The sequence below is a fragment of the Apodemus sylvaticus genome, chromosome 1 (assembly GCF_947179515.1).
Source record: "Apodemus sylvaticus chromosome 1, mApoSyl1.1, whole genome shotgun sequence".
In the NCBI taxonomy this organism is placed as follows: Eukaryota; Metazoa; Chordata; class Mammalia; order Rodentia; family Muridae; genus Apodemus; species Apodemus sylvaticus.
Genome location: NC_067472.1, coordinates 152,443,015 through 152,458,882, shown reverse-complemented (window position 1 = coordinate 152,458,882; position 15,868 = coordinate 152,443,015). Strand labels below are relative to the sequence as shown.

Sequence of the window (15,868 nt, the reverse complement as noted above, 5' to 3'; positions counted from 1 at the left end):
ATGTGGAAAGATATCAAGGGATATCTCAAACACCCGATTTAAAGGATATCTCCACCACACTATTTAAGACAAATGCATTCATTAAATGTGGAGGTTCCTGCCCAATCTCCCTCCACACATCAATTTCAGTCACAGGTCTGCAAATCTCATGCTTTGACTTGAGTCCACCAACGGCTCATGAATCTAGGGACATAAGGAATTGTGTCAATCAGGTGGAACCTTACAGGAGACATGTCTAGCATCATCTCTAATTGATCAACCTTCCTCTATTTCTAAGCTATTTGCGTGGGAATCTTGCAGACTTCAGGCCACAAAGTCCCCTCTTGTCCACTTTAATCTTCCACAGTCTATAAAAGTGCCCAAGCTATGCTACTCAATCAGGCTACACTTCTCCTGCAGCCTGCACTCCATTGTCTCTCTGCCTGGCAACACAAGTGTGTTATCATTCATGTCAGCATTTCAGAAAAGCCTCAAACCCATATGAAGAGCTAAAATTTGGTGCCAAACCTATTCCTTCTGCTTCAAATTCCATTGTCCTTTAGGGCTGCACAACACTCCTTGAGCAAGCGGCTCTACCTTCTAAGTCCCTGCCAAGAATGTCATCAAAAGCTACCGGAGCAAGCCACAAGAACAAAAGGGCCTGCCATGGCCTCGGCCATGGTTTCCTGAGGAGTAGGACAAGCACATACCCATTTTTAGTGTGTCTGGCTAAAGCCCGAGGAAGCAAGGGCAAAGGGGTGCTTGGCCTGCCTGTTTCTGATGCCCATAGGACCTGGAGGACCCCAGGTGCCAGACCTCAGTTTCGATGAGAGTTGCGGTACTGAGTTTTCACTAATTTTGTTCAGCTTTTCCAAGGAATGTTTGCCTGGGAATCATCATCGATCCAAGCACTCTGCAGTGCCTTTCACAAAGACCTTGTGGGTACTCTGGAGTGCTTGGGTGTTGGGAGAGCAAGAAACTGCCGGCCATTGCCCATTCATTTCTAGGGATCAATCAATCGGCCTAAGCTCCAAACAAGGGAGAACCAGAGGCCCTAATCCTGCTTCGTGTCCCTAAAGCACAGGGCACAAACCGTACATTTCCTCACAGCTCTACCAAGTCCTGAGCACATTGAGTTCCTGGAGCAAATTCATGTGTTCCTTACCTTTTCTCTAAGGTACCCTTGAGCAAGGCAGCAACAGTTAGCCAGTTCATCGGATGATCAGTGCGGTGCCATGACCAGTCAACCAATGTTGGTGTGTTCATTTCTTCTGAGTGTCACCACGGGCCCTTGCTGGAAAGGAAGGCCACCCTGTGAAGACAGCAAGAGCACATGCCGCCATTTTAGTGGGACCCATGCAAAGCAAGAATGAAGATGAGCTTACTGAGTCCTTTGGGCTTGTCAGATTTTACAGACACCCATAACACTCCTGCTCTTGTCAACCTGTAGGCTTCCTCCATACACATAGGGGCTATGTATCCACTCTGACCTCGGCTGGGGACATAGCACGCCCTTTGTTATCAAGTGCTTGCTGGGCCTTCACCTCCATCCAAGGCCTTAAGGATGAAATGTGAGCTGCTCCACTGATGAACCGCAAATTCCAAGATGACCTGAACACCAACCTACTGGACAACAGTTCTCTACTATATTAACAAGAAATTCAGGGCACATGATACAGCATGTAGCAAGAAAATTGCACTAACATGGGCAATCACACTTCTGCTTCAGTATAAAAGGTAGGAATGTGGAGTCGGCTCTGGGGCAGTTCACCACAAATATGTCCTTTCAGGGATGTCGATCTGGTCCACATAAGTATCTTCCATCATGGCTCTTATCCTACTCTGACTTCTTCAACTGTTTACTGGAATGAGGCAGAAATCAAACAAGTAAACTGATTCTGCTTTCAAGCTCATAAGTAGCAGGCTTTACTGGCCCTGGAACAACATATCTCTCTGATTCTCTGTATCTCTCTCTCAATATTTTTCTCTAGCTCTCTCTCTGTCTTTGTCTCTGTCTCTTGGTGTGTGTATGTTATGAGTGTGTGTGTATAGATGTGGATATGTGGGGGTTTGTGGGGGGGTGTTTGTCTGTTTTTCTTTGTGTGTGTTTCTGTGTGGCTCTCTCACTTTCCTTGATAAGCTCTCAGTGGTGGTTTCATGCCTCTTTGGTCCATCTTTTGTCTTCTCTTTTGTCTCTTGTGAATAGTTCGTCTTTCATGAGACCACCATAGTTTATCTGCTATGCAATGATTTTTCCTTGCTGAAAAGAATTGTCACGACAAACCCCTCAGTAGCACCAACAGAGGCATGCCACATTGGGACTTAGATCCTCTAATCCATGGTGCAAATTGACTCATGGCCATAAATTTGATCAACTATGCCACCTCTATTTAAAAATTCCAGTTTTTCTTTGAAAGTGCCAATGAACATTGGTCTCAAGCTAGGTTTCAAGGATATCCTGAGACCCATTGAGCATTTCCTCCTATGAACAGCTAGCAATTGGCTTTAAGGTAGATTAACATCACTATCTCAGAAAATATAATAGTACCATGATCCATGAGTTTGTAGTTTTGAAGGAAGATCGTTCCGGTATTTTCTCATAAGCCTACCATTGTGAGCAGATCTCAAGGTTCTGTAACTTTGACATTGTGAAGGAGGCCTGGAACAATGTGGAAAGATATCAAGGGATATCTCAAACACCCGATTTAACGGATATCTCCACCACACTATTTAAGACAAATGCATTCATTAAATGTGGAGGTTCCTGCCCAATCTCCCTCCACACATCAATTTCAGTCACAGGTCTGCAAATCTCATGCTTTAACTTGAGTCCACCAACGGCTCATGAATCTAGGGACATAAGGAATTGTGTCATTTCAGGTGGAACCTTACAGGAGACATGTCTAGCATCATCTCTAATTGATCAACCTTGCTCTATTTCTAAGCTATTTGCGTGGGAATCTTGCAGACTTCAGGCCACAAAGTCCCCTCTTGTCCACTTTAATCTTCCACAGTCTATAAAAGTGCCCAAGCTATGCTACTCAATCAGGCTACACTTCTCCTTCAGCCTGCACTCCATTGTCTCTCTGCCTGGCAACACAAGTGTGTTATCATTCATGTCAGCATTTCAGAAAAGCCTCAAACCCATATGAAGAGCCAAACTTTGGTGCCAAAACTATTCCTTCTGCTTCAAATTCCAGTGTCCTTTAGGACTGCACAACACTCCTTGAGCAAGCGGCTCTACCTTCTAAGTCCCTGCCAAGAATGTCATCAAAAGCTACGGGAGGAAGCCACAAGAACAAAAGGGCCTGCCATGGCATCGGCCATGGTTTCCTGAGGAGTAGGACAAGCACATACCCATTTTTAGTGTGTCTGGCTAAAGCCCGAGGAAGCAAGGGCAAAGGGGTGCTTGGCCTGCCTGTTTCTGATGCCCATAGGACCTGGAGGACCCCAGGTCTCGGACCTCAGTTTCGATGAGAGTTGCGGTACTGAGTTTTCACTCATTTTGTTCAGCTTTTCCAAGGAATGTTTGACTGGGAATCATCATCGATCCAAGCACTCTGCAGTGCCTTTCACAAAGACCTTGTGGGTACTCTGGAGTGCTTGGGTGTTGGGAGAGCAAGGAACTGCCGGCCATTGCCCATTCATTTCTAGGGATCAATCAATCGGCCTAAGCTCCAAACAAGGGAGAACCAGAAGCCCTAATCCTGCTTCGTGTCCCTAAAGCACAGGGCACAAACCGTACCGTTCCTCACAGCTCTACCAAGACCTGAGCACATTGAGTTCCTGGAGCAAATTCATGTGTTCCTTACCTTTTCTCTAAGGTACCCTTGAGCAAGGCAGCAACAATTAGCCAGTTCATCGGATGATCAGTGCGGTGCCATGACCAGTCAACCAATGTTGGTGTGTTCATTTCTTCTGAGTGTCACCACGGGCCCTTGCTGGAAAGGAAGGCCACCCTGTGAAGACAGCAAGAGCACATGCCGCCATTTTAGTGGGACCCATGCAAAGCAAGAATGAAGATGAGCTTACTGAGTCCTTTGGGCTTGTCAGATTTTACAGACACCCATAACACTCCTGCTCTTGTCAACCTGTAGGCTTCCTCCATACACATAGGGGCTATGTGTCCACTCTGACCTCGGCTGGGGACATAGCACGCCCTTTGTTATCAAGTGCTTGCTGGGCCTTCACCTCCATCCAAGGCCTTAAGGATGAAATGTGAGCTGCTCCACTGATGAACCGCAAATTCCAAGATGACCTGAACACCAACCTACTCGACAACAGTTCTCTACTATATTAACAAGAAATTAAGGGCACATGATACAGCATGTAGCCACAAAATTGCACTAAGATGGGCAATCACACTTCTGCTTCAGTATAAAAGGTGAGAATGTGGAATCTGCTCTGGGGAAGTTCACCACAAATATGTCCTTTCAGGGATGTCGATCTGGTCAACATAAGGATCTTCCATCATGGCTCTTATCCTACTCTGACTTCTTCAACTGGCTACTGGAATGAGGCAGAAATCAAACAAGTAAACTGATTCTGCTTTCAAGCTCATAAGTAGCAGGCTTTACTGGCCCTGGAACAACATATCTCTCTGACTCTCTGTATCTCTCTCTCAATATTTTTCTCTAGCTCTCTCTCCATCTTTGTATCTGTCTCTTGGTGGGTGCATGTTATGAGTGTGTGTGTATAGAGGTGCATAAGTGGGGGTTTGTGGTGGGGGTGTTTGTCTGTGTTTCTTTGTGTGTGTTTCTGTGTGGCTCTCTCACTTTCCTTGATAAGCTCTCAGTGGTGGTTTCATGCCTCTTTGGTCCATCTTTTGTCTTCTCTTTTGTCTCTTGTGAAAAGTTCGTCTTTCATGGGACCACCATAGTTTATCTGCTATGCAATGATTTTTCCTTGCTGAAAAGAATTATCATGACAAACCCCTCAGTAGCACCAACAGAGGCATGCCACATTGGGACTTAGATCCTCTAATCCATGGTGCAAATTGACTCCTGGCCATAAATTTAATCAACTATGCAACCTCCATTTAAAAATTCCAGTTTTTCTTTGAAAGTGCCAATGAACATTGGTCTCAAGCTAGGTTTCAAGGATATCCTGAGACCCATTGAGCATTTCCTCCTATGAACAGCTAGCAATTGGCTTTAAGGTAGATTTAAATCACTATCTCAGAAAATATAATAGTACCATGATCCATGAGTTTGTAGTTTTGAAGGAAGATCGTTCCGGTATTTTCTCATAAGCCTACCATTGTGAGCAGATCTCAAGGATCTGTAACTTTGACATTGTGAAGGAGGCCTGGAACAATGTGGAAAGATATCAAGGGATATCTCAAACACCCGATTTAACGGATATCTCCACCACACTATTTAAGACAAATGCATTCATTAAATGTGGAGGTTCCTGCCCAATCTCCCTCCACAGATCAATTTCAGTCACAGGTCTGCAAATCTCATGCTTTGACTTGAGTCCACCAACGGCTCATGAATCCAGGGACATAAGGAATTGTGTCAATCAGGTGGAACCTTCCAGGAGACATGTCTAGCATCATCTCTAATTGATCAACCTTGCTCTATTTCTCAGCTATTTGCGTGGGAATCTTGCAGACTTCAGGCCACAAAGTCCCCTCTTGTCCACTTTAATCTTCCACAGTCTATAAAAGTGCCCAAGCTATGCTACTCAATCAGGCTACACTTCTCCTGCAGCCTGCACTCCATTGTCTCTCTGCCTGGAAACACAAGTGTGTTATCATTCATGTCAGCATTTCAGAAAAGCCTCAAACCCATATGAAGAGCCAAACTTTGGTGCCAAACCTATTCCTTCTGCTTCAAATTCCAGTGTCCTTTAGGGCTGCACAACACTCCTTGAGCAAGCGGCTCTACCTTCTAAGTCCCTGCCAAGAATGTCATCAAAAGCTACGGGAGGAAGCCACAAGAACAAAAGGGCCTGCCATGGCCTCGGCCATGGTTTCCTGAGGAGTAGGACAAACACATACCAATTTTTAATGTGTCTGGCTAAAGCCAGAGGAAGCAAGTGCAAAGGGGTGCTTGGCCTGCCTGTTTCTGATGCCCATAGGACCTGGAGGACCCCAGGTGCCGGACCTCAGTTTCGATGAGAGTTGCGGTACTGAGTTTTCACTCATTTTGTTCAGCTTTTCCAAGGAATGTTTCACTGGGAATCATCATCGATCCAAGCACTCTGCAGTGCCTTTCACAAAGACCTTGTGGGTACTCTGGAGTGCTTGGGTGTTGGGAGAGCAAGGAACTGCCGGCCATTGCCCATTCATTTCTAGGGATCAATCAATCGGCCTAAGCTCCAAACAAGGAGAACCAGAGGCCCTAATCCTGCTTCGAGTCCCTAAAGCACAGTGCACAAACCCTACAGTTCCTCACAGCTCTACCAAGACCTGAGCACATTGAGTTCCTGGAGCAAATTCATGTGTTCCTTACCTTTCTCTAAGGTACCCTTGAGCAAGGCAGCAACAGTTAGCCAGTTCTTCGGATGATCAGTGTGGTGCCATGACCAGTCAACCAATGTTGGTGTGTTCATTTCTTCTGAGTGTCACCACGGGCCCTTGCTGGAAAGGAATGCCACCCTGTGAAGACAGCAAGAGCACATGCCGCCATTTTAGTGTGACCCATGCAAAGCAAGAATGAAGATGAGCTTACTGAGTCCTTTGGGCTTGTCAGATTTTACAGACACCCATAACACTCCTGCTCTTGTCAACCTGTAGGCTTCCTCCATACACATAGGGGCTATGTGTCCACTCTGACCTCGGCTGGGGACATAGCACGCCCTTTGTTATCAAGTGCTTGCTGGGCCTTCACCTCCATCCAAGGCCTTAAGGATGAAATGTGAGCTGCTCCACTGATGAACCGCAAATTCCAAGATGACCTGAACACCAACCTACTCGACAACAGTTCTCTACTATATTAACAAGAAATTAAGGGCACATAATACAGCATGTAGCAAGAAAATTGCACTAACATGGGCAATCACACTTCTGCTTCAGTATAAAAGGTGAGAATGTGGAATCGGCTCTGGGGAAGTTCACCACAAATATGTCCTTTCAGGGATGTCGATCTGGTCCACATAAGGATCTTCCATCATGGCTCTTATCCTACTCTGACTTCTCAACTGGCTACTGGAATGAGGCAGAAATCAAACAAGTAAACTGATTCTGCTTTCAAGCTCATAAATAGCAGGCTTTACTGGCCCTGGAACAACATATCTCTCTGACTCTCTGTATCTCTCTCTCAATATTTTTCTCTAGCTCTCTCTCCTTCTTTGTCTCTGTCTCTTGGTGTGTGTATGAGTGTGTGTGCATAGAGGTGTGTATGTGGGGGTTTGTGGGGGAGTGTTTGTCTGTGTTTCTTTGTGTGTGTTTCTGTGTGGCTCTCTCACTCTCCTTGATAAGCTCTCAGTGGTGGTTTCATGCCTCTTTGGTCCATCTTTTGTCTTCTCTTTTGTCTCTTGTGAATAGTTCGTCTTTCATGGGACCACCATAGTTTATCTGCTATGCAATGATTTTTCCTTGCTGAAAAGAATTATCATGACAAACCCCTCAGTAGCACCAACAGAGGCATGCCACATTGGGACTTAGATCCTCTAATCCATGGTGCAAATTGACTCCTGGCCATAAATTTAATCAACTATGCAACCTCCATTTAAAAATTCCAGTTTTTCTTTGAAAGTGCCAATGAACATTGGTCTCAAGCTAGGTTTCAAGGATATCCAGAGACCCATTGAGCATTTCCTCCTATGAACAGCTAGCAATTGGCTTTAAGGTAGATTTAAATCACTATCTCAGAAAATATAATAGTACCATGATCCATGAGTTTGTAGTTTTGAAGGAAGATCGTTCCGGTATTTTCTCATAAGCCTACCATTGTGAGCAGATCTCAAGGATCTGTAACTTTGACATTGTGAAGGAGGCCTGGAACAATGTGGAAAGATATCAAGGGATATCTCAAACACACGATTTAACGGATATCTCCACCACACTATTTAAGACAAATGCATTCATTAAATGTGGAGGTTCCTGCCCAATCTCCCTCCACAGATCAATTTCAGTCACAGGTCTGCAAATCTCATGCTTTGACTTGAGTCCACCAACGGCTCATGAATCCAGGGACATAAGGAATTGTGTCAATCAGGTGGAACCTTCCAGGAGACATGTCTAGCATCATCTCTAATTGATCAACCTTGCTCTATTTCTAAGCTATTTGCGTGGGAATCTTGCAGACTTCAGGCCACAAAGTCCCCTCTTGTCCACTTTAATCTTCCACAGTCTATAAAAGTGCCCAAGCTATGCTACTCAATCAGGCTACACTTCTCCTGCAGCCTGCACTCCATTGTCTCTCTGCCTGGAAACACAAGTGTGTTATCATTCATGTCAGCATTTCAGAAAAGCCTCAAACCCATATGAAGAGCCAAACTTTGGTGCCAAACCTTTTCCTTCTGCTTCAAATTCCAGTGTCCTTTAGGGCTGCACAACACTCCTTGAGCAAGCAGCTCTACCTTCTAAGTCCCTGCCAAGAATGTCATCAAAAGCTACGGGAGCAAGCCACAAGAACAAAAGGGCCTGCCATGGCCTCGGCCATGGTTTCCTGAGGAGTAGGACAAGCACATAACCATTTTTAGTGTGTCTGGCTAAAGCCCGAGGAAGCAAGGGCAAAGGGGTGCTTGGCCTGCCTGTTTCTGATGCCAATAGGACCTGGAGGACCCCAGGTGCCGGACCTCAGTTTCGATGAGAGTTGCGGTACTGAGTTTTCACTCATTTTGTTCAGCTTTTCCAAGGAATGTTTGACTGGGAATCATCATCGATCCAAGCACTCTGCAGTGCCTTTCACAAAGACCTTGTGGGTACTCTGGAGTGCTTGGGTGTTGGGAGAGCAAGGAACTGCCGGCCATTGCCCATTCATTTCTAGGGATCAATCAATCGGCCTAAGCTCCAAACAAGGGAGAACCAGAGGCCCTAATCCTGCTTCGTGTCCCTAAAGCACAGTGCACAAACCGTACAGTTCCTCACAGCTCTACCAAGACCTGAGCACATTGAGTTCCTGGAGTAAATTCATGTGTTCCTTACCTTTTCTCTAAGGTACCCTTGAGCAACGCAGCAACAGTAAGCCAGTTCATCGGATGATCAGTGCGGTGCCATGACCAGTCAACCAATGTTGGTGTGTTCATTTCTTCTGAGTGTCACCACGGGCCCTTGCTGGAAAGGAAGGCCACCCTGTGAAGACAGCAAGAGCACATGCCACCATTTTAGTGGGACCCATGCAAAGCAAGAATGAAGATGAGCTTACTGAGTCCTTTGGGCTTGTCAGATTTTACAGACACCCATAACACTCCTGCTCTTGTCAACCTGTAGGCTTCCTCGATACACATAGGGGCTATGTGTCCACTCTGACCTCGGCTGGGGACATAGCACGCCCTTTGTTATCAAGTGCTTGCTGGGCCTTCACCTCCATCCAAGGCCTTAGGGATGAAATGTGAGCTACTCCACTGATGAACCGCAAATTCCAAGATGACCTGAACACCAACTTACTCGACAACAGTTCTCTACTATATTAACAAGAAATTAAGGGCACATGCTACAGCATGTAGCAGAAAATTGCACTAACATGGGCAATCACACTTCTGCTTCAGTATAAAAGGTGAGAATGTGGAATCGGCTCTGGGGAAGTTCACCACAAATATGTCCTTTAAGGGATGTCGATCTGGTCCACATAAGGATCTTCCATCATGGCTCTTATCCTACTCTGACTTCTTCAACTGGCTACTGGAATGAGGCAGAAATCAAACAAGTAAACTGATTCTGCTTTCAAGCTCATAAGTAGCAGGCTTTACTGGCCCTGGAACAACATATCTCTCTGACTCTCTGTATCTCTCTCTCAATATTTTTCTCTAGCTCTCTCTCCGTCTTTGTCTCTGTCTCTTGGTGTGTGTATGTTATGAGTGTGTGTGTATAGAGGTGCGTATGTGGGGGTTTGTGGGGGGTGTTTGTCTGTGTTTCTTTGTGTGTGTTCCTGTGTGGCTCTCTCACTTTCCTTGATAAGCTCTCAGTGGTGGTTTCATGCCTCTTTGTGCCATCTTTTGTCTTGTCTTTTGTCTCTTGTGAAAAGTTCGTCTTTCATGGGACCACCATAGTTTATCTGCTATGCAATGATTTTTCCTTGCTGAAAAGAATTATCATGACAAACCCCTCAGTAGCACCAACAGAGGCATACCACATTGGGACTTAGATCCTCTAAACCATGGTGCAAATTTACTCATGGCCATAAATTTAATCAACAAAGCAACCTCCATTTAAAAATTCCAGTTTTTCTTTGAAAGTGCCAATGAACATTGGTCTCAAGATAGGTTTCAAGGATATCCTGAGACACATTGAGCATTTCCTCCTATGAACAGATAGCAATTGGCTTTAAGGTAGATTTAAATCACTATCTCCGAAAATATAATAGTACCATGATCCATGAGTTTGTAGTTTTGAAGGAAGATCGTTCCGGTATTTTCTCATAAGCCTACCATTGTGAGCAGATCTCAAGGATCTGTAACTTTGACATTGTGAAGGGGGCCTGGAACAATGTGGAAAGATATCAAGGGATATCTCAAACACCCGATTTAACGGATATCTCCACCACACTATTTAAGACAAATGCATTCATTAAATGTGGAGGTTCCTGCCCAATCTCCCTCCACACATCAATTTCAGTCACAGGTCTGCAAATCTCATGCTTTGACTTGAGTCCACCAATGGCTCATGAATCCAGGGACATAAGGAATTGTGTCAGTCAGGTGGAACCTTACAGGAGACATGTCTAGCATCATCTCTAATTGATCAACCTTGCTCTATTTCTAAGCTATTTGCGTGGGAATCTTGCAGACTTCAGGCCACAAAGTCCCCTCTTGTCCACTTTAATCTTCCACAGTCTATAAAAGGGCCCAAGCTATGCTACTCAATCAGGCTACACTTCTCCTGCAGCCTGCACTCCATTGTCTCTCTGCCTGGAAACACAAGTGTGTTATCATTCATGTCAGCATTTCAGAAAAGCCTCAAACCCATATGAAGAGCCAAACTTTGGTGCTAAACCTTTTCCTTCTGCTTCAAATTCCAGTGTCCTTTAGGGCTGCACAACACTCCTTGAGCAAGCGGCTCTACCTTCTAAGTCCCTGCCAAGAATGTCATCAAAAGCTACGGGAGCAAGCCACAAGAACAAAAGGGCCTGCCATGGCCTCGGCCATGGTTTCCTGAGGAGTAGGAAAAGCACATACCCATTTTTAGTGTGTCTGGCTAAAGCACGAGGAAGCAAGGGCAAAGGGGTGCTTGGCCTGCCTGTTTCTGATGGCCAAAGGACCTGGAGGACCCCAGGTGCCGGACCTCAGTTTCGATGAGAGTTGCGGTACTGAGTTTTCACTCATTTTGTTCAGCTTTTCCAAGGAATGTTTGACTGGGAATCATCATCGATCCAAGCACTCTGCAGTGCCTTTCACAAAGACCTTGTGGGTACTCTGGAGTGCTTGGGTGTTGGGAGAGCAAGGAACTGCCGGCCATTGCCCATTCATTTCTAGGGATCAATCAATCGGCATAAGCTCCAAACAAGGGAGAACCAGAGGCCCTAATCCTGCTTCGTGTCCCTAAAGCACAGTGCACAAACCGTACAGTTCCTCACAGCTCTACCAAGACCTGAGCACATTGAGTTCCTGGAGCAAATTCATGTGTTCCTTACCTTTTCTCTAAGGTACCCTTGAGCAAGGCAGCAACAGTTAGCCAGTTCATCGGATGATCAGTGCGGTGCCATGACCAGTCAACCAATGTTGGTGTGTTCATTTCTTCTGAGTGTCACCACGGGCCCTTGCTGGAAAGGAATGCCACCCTGTGAAGACAACAAGAGCACATGCCGCCATTTTAGTGGGACCCATGCAAAGCAAGAATGAAGATGAGCTTACTGAGTCCTTTGGGCTTGTCAGATTTTACAGACACCCATAACACTCCTGCTCTTGTCAACCTGTAGGCTTCCTCCATACACATAGGGGCTATGTGTCCACTCTGACCTCGGCTGGGGACATAGCACGCCCTTTGTTATCAAGTGCTTGCTGGGCCTTCACCTCCATCCAAGGCCTTAAGGATGAAATGTGAGCTGCTCCACTGATGAACCGCAAATTCCAAGATGACCTGAACACAAACCTACTCGACAACAGTTCTCTACTATATTAACAAGAAAATAAGGGCACATGCTACAGCATGTAGCAAGAAAATTGCACTAACATGGGCAATCACACTTCTGCTTCAGTATAAAAGGTGAGAATGTGGAATCGGCTCTGGGGAAGTTCACCACAAATATGTCCTTTAAGGGATGTCGATCTGGTCCACATAAAGATCTTCCATCATGGCTCTTATCCTACTCTGACTTCTTCAACTGGCTACTGGAATGAGGCATAAATCAAACAAGTAAACTGATTCTGCTTTCAAGCTCATAAGTAGCAGGCTTTACTGGCCCTGGAACAACATATCTCTCTGACTCTCTGTATCTCTCTCTCAATATTTTTCTCTAGCTCTCTCTCCGTCTTTGTCTCTGTCTCTTGGTGTGTGTATGTTATGAGTGTGTGTGTATAGAGGTGCGTATGTGGGGGTTTGTGGGGGGTGTTTGTCTGTGTTTCTTTGTGTGTGTTCCTGTGTGGCTCTCTCACTTTCCTTGATAAGCTCTCAGTGGTGGTTTCATGCCTCTTTGGTCCATCTTTTGTCTTCTCTTTTGTCTCTTGTGAAAAGTTCGTCTTTCATGGGACCACCATAGTTTATCTGCTATGCAATGATTTTTCCTTGCTGAAAAGAATTATCATGACAAACCCCTCAGTAGCACCAACAGAGGCATGCCACATTGGGACTTAGATCCTCTAAACCATGGTGCAAATTGACTCATGGCCATAAATTTAATCAACTATGCAACCTCCATTTAAAAATTCCAGTTTTTCTTTGAAAGTGCCAATGAACATTGGTCTCAAGCTAGGTTTCAAGGATATCCTGAGACCCATTGAGCATTTCCTCCTATGAACAGCTAGCAATTGGCTTTAAGGTAGATTTAAATCACTATCTTAGAAAATATAATAGTACCATGATCCATGAGTTTGTAGTTTTGAAGGAAGATCATTCCGGTGTTTTCTCATAAGCCTACCATTGTGAGCAGATCTCAATGATCTATAACTTTGACATTGTGAAGGAGGCCTGGAACAATGTGGAAAGATATCAAGGGATATCTCAAACACACGATTTAACGGATATCTCCACCACACTATTTAAGACAAATGCATTCATTAAATGTGGAGGTTCCTGCCCAATCTCCCTCCACACATCAACTTCAGTCACAGGTCTGCAAATCTCATGCTTTGACTTGAGTCCACCAACGGCTCATGAATCCAGGGACATAAGGAATTGTGTCAGTCAGGTGGAACCTTACAGTAGACATGTCTAGCATCATCTCTAATTGATCAACCTTGCTCTATTTCTAAGCTATTTGCGTGGGAATCTTGCAGACTTCAGGCCACAAAGTCCCCTCTTGTCCACTTTAATCTTCCACAGTCTATAAAAGGGCCCAAGCTATGCTACTCAATCAGGCTACACTTCTCCTGCAGCCTGCACTCCATTGTCTCTCTGCCTGGCAACACAAGTGTGTTATCATTCATGTCAGCATTTCAGAAAAGCCTCAAACCCATATGAAGAGCCAAACTTTGGTGCCAAACCTTTTCCTTCTGCTTCAAATTCCAGTGTCCTTTAGGGCTGCACAACACTCCTTGAGCAAGCGGCTCTACCTTCTAAGTCCCTGCCAAGAATGTCATCAAAAGCTACGGGAGCAAGCCACAAGAACAAAAGGGCCTGCCATGGCCTCGGCCATGGTTTCCTGAGGAGCAGGACAAGCACATACCCATTTTTAGTGTGTCTGGCTAAAGCCCGAGGAAGCAAGGGCAAAGGGGTGCTTGGCCTGCCTGTTTCTGATGCCCATAGGACCTGGAGGACCCCAGGTGCCGGACCTCAGTTTCGATGAGAGTTGCGGTACTGAGTTTTCACTCATTTTGTTCAGCTTTTCCAAGGAATGTTTGACTGGGAATCATCATCGATCCAAGCACTCTGCAGGGCCATTCACAAAAACCTTGTGGGTACTCTGGAGTGCCTGGGTGTTGGGAGAGCAAGGAACTGCCGGCCATTGCCCATTCATTTCTAGGGATCAATCAATCGGCATAAGCTCCAAACAAGGGAGAACCAGAGGCCCTAATCCTGCTTCGTGTCCCTAAAGCACAGGGCACAAACCGTACAGTTCCTCACAGCTCTACCAAGACCTGAGCACATTGAGTTCCTGGAGCAAATTCATGTGTTCCTTACCTTTTCTCTCAGGTACACTTGAGCAAGGCGGCAACAGTTAGCCAGTTCATCGGATGATCAGTGCGGTGCCATGACCAGTCAACCAATGTTGGTGTGTTCATTTCTTCTGAGTGTCAGCACGGGCCCTTGCTGGAAAGGAATGCCTCCCTGTGAAGACAGCAAGAGCACATGCCGCCATTTTAGTGGGACCCATGCAAAGCAAGAATGAAGATGAGCTTACTGAGTCCTTTGGGCTTGTCAGATTTTACAGACACCCATAACACTCCTGCTCTTGTCAACCTGTAGGCTTCCTCCATACACATAGGGGCTATGTGTCCACTCTGACCTCGGCTGGGGACATAGCACGCCCTTTGTTATCAAGTGCTTGCTGGGCCTTCACCTCCATCCAAGGCCTTAAGGATGAAATGTGAGCTGCTCCACTGATGAACCGCAAATTCCAAGATGACCTGAACACCAACCTACTCGACAACAGTTCTCTACTATATTAACAAGAAATTAAGGGCACATAATATAGCATGTAGCAAGAAAATTGCACTAACATGGGCAATCACACTTCTGCTTCAGTATAAAAGGTGAGAATGTGGAATCGGCTCTGGGGAAGTTCACCACAAATATGTCCTTTCAGGGATGTCGATCTGGTCCACATAAGGATCTTCCATCATGGCTCTTATCCTATTCTGACTTCTTCAACTGGCTACTGGAATGAGGCAGAAATCAAACAAGTAAACTGATTCTGCTTTCAAGCTCATAAGTAGCAGGCTTTACTGGCCCTGGAACAACATATCTCTCTGATTCTCTGTATCTCTCTCTCAATATTTTTCTCTAGCTCTCTCTCCGTCTTTGTCTCTGTCTCTTGGTGTGTGTATGAGTGTGTGTGTATAGAGGTGCGTATGTGGGGGTTTGTGGGGCAGTGTTTGTCTGTGTTTCTTTGTGTGTGTTTCTGTGTGGCTCTCTCACTTTCCTTGATAAGCTCTCAGTGGTGGTTTCATGCCTCTTTGGTCCATCTTTTGTCTTCTCTTTTGTCTCTTGTGAATAGTTCGTCTTTCATGGGACCACCATAGTTTATCTGCTATGCAATGATTTTTCCTTGCTGAAAAGAATTATCATGACAAACCCCTCAGTAGCACCAACAGAGGCATGCCACATTGGGACTTAGATCCTCTAATCCATGGTGCAAATTGACTCATGGCCATAAATTTAATCAACTATGCAACCTCCATTTAAAAATTCCAGTTTTACTTTGAAAGTGCCAATGAACATTGGTCTCAAGATAGGTTTCAAGGATATCCTGAGACACATTGAGCATTTCCTCCTATCAACAGATAGCAATTGGCTTTAAGGTAGATTTAAATCACTATCTCCGAAAATATAATAGTACCATGATCCATGAGTTTGTAGTTTTGAAGGAAGATCGTTCCGGTATTTTCTCATAAGCCTACCATTGTGAGCAGAACTCAAGGATCTGTAACTTTGACATTGTGAAGGGGGCCTGGAACAATGTGG

General features: G+C 45.3%; 6 non-coding genes across 6 annotated transcripts; all 6 read right to left on the bottom strand.

Moving 5' to 3' along the window:
- Positions 1-791: 791 nt before the first annotated feature.
- LOC127676465 (small nucleolar RNA SNORD116) lies at positions 792-885 on the bottom strand. The gene has a single exon (XR_007975942.1). It is a non-coding gene; the product is annotated as a small nucleolar RNA SNORD116 (small nucleolar RNA).
- Positions 886-3,438: 2,553 nt separating this feature from the next.
- Positions 3,439-3,532, bottom strand: LOC127677088 (small nucleolar RNA SNORD116). The gene has a single exon (XR_007976490.1). It is a non-coding gene; the product is annotated as a small nucleolar RNA SNORD116 (small nucleolar RNA).
- A 2,553-nt stretch (positions 3,533-6,085) lies between these two features.
- Positions 6,086-6,179, bottom strand: LOC127676372 (small nucleolar RNA SNORD116). The gene has a single exon (XR_007975853.1). It is a non-coding gene; the product is annotated as a small nucleolar RNA SNORD116 (small nucleolar RNA).
- Positions 6,180-8,723: 2,544 nt separating this feature from the next.
- On the bottom strand, positions 8,724-8,817 carry LOC127677087 (small nucleolar RNA SNORD116). Its single transcript, XR_007976489.1, has one exon. It is a non-coding gene; the product is annotated as a small nucleolar RNA SNORD116 (small nucleolar RNA).
- A 2,550-nt stretch (positions 8,818-11,367) lies between these two features.
- LOC127677086 (small nucleolar RNA SNORD116) lies at positions 11,368-11,461 on the bottom strand. The gene has a single exon (XR_007976488.1). It is a non-coding gene; the product is annotated as a small nucleolar RNA SNORD116 (small nucleolar RNA).
- A 2,551-nt stretch (positions 11,462-14,012) lies between these two features.
- On the bottom strand, positions 14,013-14,106 carry LOC127677085 (small nucleolar RNA SNORD116). The gene has a single exon (XR_007976487.1). It is a non-coding gene; the product is annotated as a small nucleolar RNA SNORD116 (small nucleolar RNA).
- Between the last annotated feature and the right edge of the window lie 1,762 nt (positions 14,107-15,868).